The sequence below is a fragment of the Macaca thibetana genome, chromosome 6, assembly GCF_024542745.1.
Source record: "Macaca thibetana thibetana isolate TM-01 chromosome 6, ASM2454274v1, whole genome shotgun sequence".
Classification (NCBI taxonomy): Eukaryota; Metazoa; Chordata; class Mammalia; order Primates; family Cercopithecidae; genus Macaca; species Macaca thibetana.
In genome coordinates, this window is record NC_065583.1 from 127,868,578 (window position 1) to 127,877,678 (window position 9,101).

Here is a 9,101-nt window from a genome sequence, read left to right on the forward strand (position 1 = left end):
TAAGTAAAATTTCTTGGCTCAGGACTCTGTATTTGTTTCCAGTACCAGTGTTTGTGATTCTTCCCTTTGGCATTACTCCATTTTGTAGAGTTGTTAACGTCTCTGGTTTGAGAATTATTTTTTTTTGAACTTCTTACTGTGTTTACAACCTGAAATGTTAAACACAGCTACCACTTAAATATTGTTAAAAGAACAGTCATCTATATAATGACCATTTTATACCATGAAAGCTCCGAAAAACACTATCAATCACTGCCAAGTTTGACTCTCCCTGTAGAGCCTATTGTGGGAATTACCAAGCTGAAGAGTGCAGACTCCAAATTAAATTCTCTGGCTGTATTATCCATGGCTAAAGAGACTCTATTTACCTATGTTCAGCTCTATGCTAGTGTCTTTTATGTTTAAACAAACACAGACATAAGTTCTCCTCCCATAGTAGCCAAACTTTAAAAATAAAAAGGATTTTCCTGACTGTTTACACCGTAACTATTACTATGTGTTGAAACTTTGCAGGGCATAAGCCTTGATCTGCTGAGTGTTTTTTCACATTGTATGGATTACTTTAAATGCTTATTTATATCATGGATGATAGGGGATATTTATCACCCAAATTGTTGTGCCCCCAACCACAATATAACATTCTTCAATTTCAGAATAATCCTAAAAGACAAGTTACCTTTAAACACAATTATTTAAATTATGGAATTAAGGGCACAATGGGTTTAGTATAGGAAAAACATATAGAATTTTCAGAATTTCTCACTGGGTTGCAGCCTTTAGTAATTGATAAATCCTATAATCCCTTTTAGCCCAAGAAATAAACCACGAGGATGTTAATAATTTTAATAGGTGCTTCTAATGCTCTTTAAATTTAATATCCAATCTTTTTACGTACATAACGATGAACCAATTACTTGAAAAATTCACTAGTATCAATTAATAACCCTCTAAATTTAAATTTTAAAACAGTGCTTGTATGTGCCACCTTTAATGGGTGATATTCTCAATATTTGCAAAGGATTTCCTGGTTTTGCCACTGTGGTTTATTGCATTCCCTCTTTCCATGGATGATTCTATTTAAGTCGAGATTCATAACAGATAATTATTATTAGCTTCCGAAACAGACTTATTGCAAGACTGGTGAACATGATGAGAAGTAAGGGTGTCTCTAGAAGAGAAACATTAGGGGATCCTCCAAATCGCCTTCATGGCAATCAACTCAGTGTTCTAAAACTCCCTTTCAAAATGGGGTGATTGAAAAAATAAATCTAGTTTTTGGTCATGGATTACCCTGTCAAAGTTATTTCCAAAGCACCTCTGTGCTTTTTGAAAATGTAGTCAAATACACAGGTATACGTGTTATGTTAAATACATTAGTGAATATAAGGAATAAAATAACACACTTTCAAAAGATCCCTCAGAGATAAAAGAGACAGGGAACAATAACTTCAATGGAAGTATTCAATTTTGTGTTTTTTTTCATACACTAGAAAATAAAATCACCGTGTATTTACATATATTATAACAACTTTTCCATAACCACAAAATCAAATAGAGTATACATTCCAAAAAATTGTTATAAACATAAAATAAATCACAATGGTTAAGGAAAACTGACCTGAGTATTTTTATCTAAAATATGTAGGTTGATAATAATGTTGGCAAATTCATTATACAGTTGCTCAGTCTTCATATCCTCAAGAAGATTGCATATTTTATTTATTCCTTAACCATGAAGTTTCTTATATATGCATGCACAGATAGAAAAATGTTCCAGAGAGGAGCTGAAGAAGTCACCTTTTGAATAAGCTGATGCAGCATATTTGCATCAAGAGATTTGACAAATCGCTGACAGAATAAACAGCAGAGGAATACGAATTCAGATTTAAGGCCTACATAATATACGAAGAGAGAAATTGAATGAGAAAACACGGTCGTTATGCACAGGGGCATGATTATGCTAATACAATTTCAATAACTATGTAGGTAATACACAGAACATATCAACAATGTTGATACGTCATGCATAATGCTTTAGATATGATAGCAATGCCTTACATTTTTGCATTTTGGTCATATTAGTCCATGAACCACTTGTATACGCATTGAATATATTACTATTTAAAGTGAAGCAAAGTTTTTACTTTATCCCGTAGAGTCTCTAGTTTTTATCATTTATTATTTCTCCATCAAGACTATGAAGTTAAATGACTTTGTAATTATTTTTAAAAAGAGAACTGCTTTAACATTAACTGCTTTGTTACTCATTCTCTACATTTTATATATTTTTAAAATGTAAAATAATAAATGGCAATTATTAGGAAATATGTCAATGAAATAGGAGCAATACTGTAATTCAATTTTATTAAATAGGTATGCTAACTTAAAATAAGGCACTAATATGATCTAGTTTACTCCCAAGTAGTGTCCAAAAAAATACTGATAGATGTTTCTTTACAATAATTAGTTACAACAGTTTTCTTCTAAAATATACTTAAATATATAGTAAATATTACATCCAGATCTTGGTATAAAGTAATATTCTCCAAGTAAAAGAACCAAAGTTCTTTGGAGAAATGCCTGATTCTAGGACTGAGATGGAAAATCCAAAAGATGAACCTAGAATTCATTGCAGGAACAGAAGATAAGAAAATGGCTAAAGATATGCATGCACATAGACATACTCAAGACTTCAAAGGAACCAAGGAAGGAAAGAGCCAGCTGAAATGACTGCAAAAGACCAATGCTAGAAAAAGTAGAGCAACAAAATAAAGAGTATTGAGTTATAATCCAAAGTATAAAATAAATATCATGATTTGATGCAAATATAAAGTGATTCAATTAATGAATTAATGGATGAAATGGGAGAGACTAATCTCCCATTGAAGAGTGTAAAATAATTTATATAGATACTCTACCCTTGGGAGGTGAAGCATAATTCCTCATTCCTTACATATGGGCTAGATATAGTAAATTTCTGCCATATAGTACAATATGATAAGAGAGGGAGAAGGACAGACTGGAGAAGTCTGACCAACAATATCTCAAGCCAGGTGTTTAAAGTAACATCAATAATGTTAATAATAAATAAATACCTATTTCTAAATAATAACCTTTTTAAATAGGTGTTCTTCATTCAACTTGATGAGAATAAAACTTCATCTTTGAGGTCTTCCTCCCCAAAAATCTATAATCCAGTCTAATCATAGGAAAACACCAGGCAAACCCCGACTGAAAGACACTCCACAAAATACCTAGTCAGTTCTCAGAACTGTCATGATCATAAAAACAAGGAAAGTCTTGTCACAGTCACACGAGACATGACCATTCAATGAAATTTGGTATCCTGGATGTAATTGTGGAACGGAAAGAGAACACTGGGAAAAAAATGGAACATATCTGAATAAAGTGTGAACTTTAGCTAGAAATAATATATCATATTGATACATTAGTTGTGGCAATGCATGTGCTCAGTTTTCCCTCCGATATGCAAGCAACATTTACCACCTAGGCATTAGATTGACATATATCATTGAATTAATGCTCACACAAGTCTAAGTCAAGGATGTTATCTTATTATTAGTTGAATCTGTAAACAGTTCTTCAACCCATGACAATATTAAACATGACATTAATATGAACATGATAAGAGTGTAACTCTAATACACTCAATCCTGTTTGCTACAAAATGTACATTGATCAAAGTATGACAACCCTACACTCAAATTTTAGTCAAAACAAGTTGACCACGCAAGTGTGTTTTTCTGTAAGTTTTTATATGTGAAAAACTTTCCCAGTTAAATATCAAATGTAAACCAAATAATGACCCCCAGCTAATATAAAACAATGTAATTCCAATTTTTTTTGACAAGGCATATATGAAAATCTTCTAAAAGAGAAACGCAGAATCATCATCAAAAGTATTTGTGTCAATGCACATATTTTTTAATTGTTGAATAATGATTGTATATATTTATGGGGTACACGGTGATGTTTTAATCTATGAATACACTGCAGAGTCAGTCAAGCTAATTATATCCATCATCTCACCAATTTGTCACTCTTCCTGTGGTAATAACATAAAATTGATTCTTTTAGCAATTTTGAAATATACCATATATTATTATTAACCTTGCAGTCTAATAGATCACTAAAACTTATTCTTCCAGTCTTCCTGAAACTTTGTACCATTTTATCAGTATTTCCCTTTACTCAGCATCACCATCAGACTCTATCATCTCACACCTCTTAGAATAGCTATTATCAAAAAATATTTTTGACATAAGAGCAAATAAAGATGTATGATAATAACTTTCTTGGATTACTTTAAAGCTATTGAAATTATTACAATGTTTCTAATATGAAACGTAGACCAGGCATGATAGCTCATGCCTGTAACTCCAGCACTCTGGGAGGCTGAGGCGAGACAGATTGCTTGAGCTCAGTGGTTCAAGACCAGCCTGGGCAACATGTTGAAAGCCCAGTTCTAAGAAAAATACAAAAATTAGCTGGGCATGGTGATGTGCAGCTGTGGTCCCAGCTACTTGGAGGCTGACCCAAGAGGATCACTTGAACCTAGGGAGGGCAAGGCTGCAGTAAGCCGTGATTGCGCCACTGCACTGCAACCTGGGCCACAGAATGAGACCCTCTCTCAAAAAGCAAGTGTGTGTGTGTGTATATATATATACACTTTCTCTGTGTGTATGTGTATATATATTTATATATATAACATATATTTATATATAACATATATTTTTATATAACATATATTTATTTATATAACATATATTTTTATATAACATATATTTATATATAACATATTTATATATATAAATTATAGATAGTAGAATGAAATATAAAGACTGAAATCTTATATATGAGTATAAAGCCATTTCAACTCAGTAGAGAAAACAGTGATTTATTCAACGAATGGTGCTAAAATAATTGATTACACAGTCTAAAACTAGATTAAAAATTCCAATTGCTTATTATAGACAAGAAATATAAACATGAATTAAATAACTATAAAAAGTTAAAATAAAAAGAATAAAAGCATTAGAAGAATATACAAGTAATGAAAATAAAAATCCTGAGGGCGGAAATACCTTCCAAAACAAACACACCCCAGAAGTGATAAAGAAAATATGTGTATTTCTTTATATAAAAATGAAAAACTACCAACATATGAAAAGATCAGCACTCTAATCAAAGAGATAAATAACAGAGTAATAGTTTTGTGACATAACAATAGACAGATGACTTAAATTTTTAAATATAAAAATTATAGCTAAATATAGAAGTAAAGTATATTCTGAGGCAATTTTCAATTTCATTATTATTTAGACAAATGAATTTTACAAAACAATTGTAAAAATCATTTCATCCATCAGATTCATACACACACACACAATATTTTTTATATACATAATTATAAACAAGAACTTTGAAATAGGTAAAAAGCACCAATGAGTACAAAAATACTCCCTTACTCCTTTATGTACTTCACTATTTAATCCAAAGACATAATCTTACATTAAACATGAAATTTTAATGATTCAGTAAAGCAATTATAGTATATCTACCAAACTAGTAAATACCAAAATAACACAGGTTTAGATCTCCCACAAATTCACTTTGGGGGCAGATTAGAAACATTTATCAGTTGCTTATCTGCCATTATAATTTGTGACTTTTTACAATCAAGAGTCTTGGTAATGTTTTTAAACAAAATATGAATGTACACGCATGATACGGAACATCCATCACCACTGTAGAGCTTTGTCAATATACTCCATTTAAAAAAGCAAATGATAAATATACATAGATTAAGAAAAGAGACATGTAAAAGACGTAAGTTACACCTTTCATGCTATACATTTTGATTTACTGACGCTTCTGCAGTATTGGCAGTGACCAAGATAGAAAATACACACTAAATTTAAAACATTTCTTGAAATTAAAAGCATAATGACAGAGACTAATAGATTTCATTCCTGTTTGATCTCTGCACTGACGTAATATTTAGCTTGATAATTCTAGCAAGGAGCATTGAATCAATAACTCAATGATCTCAGCTTTGTTGATGTACAATTTTATCTTACATCATCTATAAAACATTTATCAGTAACAATTTATAATATGAATGTTTAAATATGATGGGTTTAGGTCAAATATCTATTGAAATGATAAACAGCTATTAGTTCATATATCTCTGTTAAGTGATGTTAAAAGTAAACTCCTAAATGGATGTTGCAAAATTATTCAACACAACATGCAGAGTCCATCACTTCATCACCTTTTTGGCAGACACAATTCAGGGCAGCTCAGATTTAGGGGAAGTCGGCCACATATCTGTTCAAACTCATTTTAGAATTTAAAATAAAATATTGAGCTATTCTAGAGGAAGGAGGAAAAGGAGGAGGAAGAAAAGGGGAAAAAAGTAGAAACACTGTATATTTGTAATATCATAAATGTACCATATTCTGATTCTAATTTAGACATAACTTACTTTATAACTACATGACCCCAAACTTCTAAGTACAATATCATTTCTTATTGTTTTATATCATCATTTCAGAAACATATTTCCCTTTTTATTTACTTCAATTATCAATGCTTGTTAACACTTTTGTTATGAGACTCATTATCTCCCAAATCAGTTATCAATGTTATGCATTTTATAAATTTTCTAGGCATTGTACTTATTTCTGCTGAAATAATAAATTAACAGAATTTGGCATTTTAAAATTATGTAGGTGAATTGTAAACATACTTATAGTCTTAATTTATTTTAAAAGTAAATTTTCTTTATTATTTGGATAAAATAATTATTTTTATTTGGTACACAAAAAGATAAAAACAGGCAAGCCCTTATTTTTCACTAATGTTGCAATTTCTAGAAGAAAAAATTTAAAAGGTTACTTTCTAATGACAACGAGATAAAAAATTGCAAGGACTGAAACAAAAGAAATGAATAGAGGCCTGTATCCATGATATAAATAAAGGCTCTAATATAATATATGGTACATTGGAGAATTAATTTAAAGCCATATAAGAGGAGGACACACTTTCCAAAGATAAATAATTAACTTAGGTATCGGATATTTAAAATAAAAATCCCACTACATGAAGGCAGAATCAAAAAGTATCTATCAATTTTGTTCCATAAAAACTGTACATCCATTCATTTGTGCTCTCCTACCTGCTCCCAATACCTCCCTAGTGCTGAAATGGTGACTTTCCAGGTTGCAAAGCAGTCTTGGACAAAGAAGAGACAGGTGCAGAAAGTCACCCACACAATATCCGAACAAAGAGAAAAATAACTTTAAGGTTATTATGCAAATGAATTATTAACGTTCAAAAATTAAAAATGAAAAGGCAAATAATTACTTGGAATATCAAAACAGATCAATCCAGATTATAATATCCTAGAACAAAAATAAATATCTCTCAGTTCTTCCAGCTATCGAACAAATAAATAAGAACATACAGTTTTATTTTTTTTAATGCAATACAAAGTTGAAAACTACAGGAAACAAATATAGAACCAAACATAGTAATTTATGGAATAAAAATATATTAGAAGTACTAAGGAAAAAATAGAAGTGGACAGAATGCAGCATGAATATACAAGGAAATGGATGATACAAAAAAGAAGTTAAGATACAGCTGATTAATAGGGCAGGGCAGAGAAGGATGGAGAATGGATCAGGGAGGTAAAGAGAAGATTCCAGCGCTATGTGGTATCAGTAATTACTTTTAATGGCAAAAACTGCAAATAATATACATAATTGAAACCCTACATATTACAATTACAAGATGAGGTGAGTATTATTAAAGGGCAATATTATCCTTATATTTTTACATTAGGAAATAAGAATGAAATTAGTAAAATCATTTAAGAAATTAATGAAATCACAACAAAATATTTCCAAAAAAGCTAATATGAAGAGTTAATAAGGATGAAAATAAATAAATTTATTAAAAAGCAAATAAACACAAGGCACAAGATGAGTTTCTTCTGTGAAAATGCTAACAAAATAGATAAACTTATAGAAAGGTTATTGATTAAAAAAATAGAGAACATGAGTTAATGCTATTAGGGAAAAAATAACTATATATATAAAAAACACAGATCATCATGTAATAAGATGATGTTATGACAAAAATTATGCCAGTATATTTAGAAAATTAGACAAAATGGCTACATTTAAATAAAAATGTAACAAGCCAAACCAAAAAAAAAAAAAAAAAAAAAGGCACGGTGGTAGTTCTATAAATTAGAGCAAATCCAGTTACAATTAATTCTACAACTAAAAACATTTTTTAAAAACATCTAGACTGTTTTTCATAATGAAGGTACTAATATACTTTCTTTCTCACCAAAAGGGTACAAGGGTTCTCTTTTCTCCCCATTCTCCCAACACTTGTCATCGTTCTTCTTTTCTATAATAGCCAGTCTAACAAGTGTCAGATGATATCTCACTGTGTTTTTAACTTGCTTTCCCTCATGATTAGTGATGTTGAGCATTTTTTCATGCACCTATTGGCCATTTGTATACCTTTATTTAAGAAATGTCTTCTCAGAACCTTTGCTCATTTTTAAGTTTAATATTTATTTATTTATTTACAATTGAGTTGTTTGAGTTCCTTATATATTTTGGATAAAATATAAATAGAACTATCAAATAATCCAGCAGTCCCACTACTGGATATATATCCAAAGGATATGGAATCAGTCTGTCAAAGAGATATCTGCACTCCATGTTCATTGCAGTATTATTCACAAGAGTCAAGATATGGAATCAACCTAACTGTCCATCAATGAATGAATGGATAAAGAAAATGCAATATATATCATATCTATATATCTATAAATGCAAGAAAACAATATTCAGCGCTATAAAAAGGCTGTGTTGTCACTTGCAATAAAACAGATGAACCTGGAGGGCATTATGTGAAGTGAAAAAATAACAAAAAAAAGACAAGTGCCATATGATCTCACTGATAGGTAGAATCTTAGAAAGTGAAACTCATAGAAACACAGTCTTTGGTGTTTATCAAAGACTTGAAGTGTGGGGGAGAGAGACTGGGGAGATGGT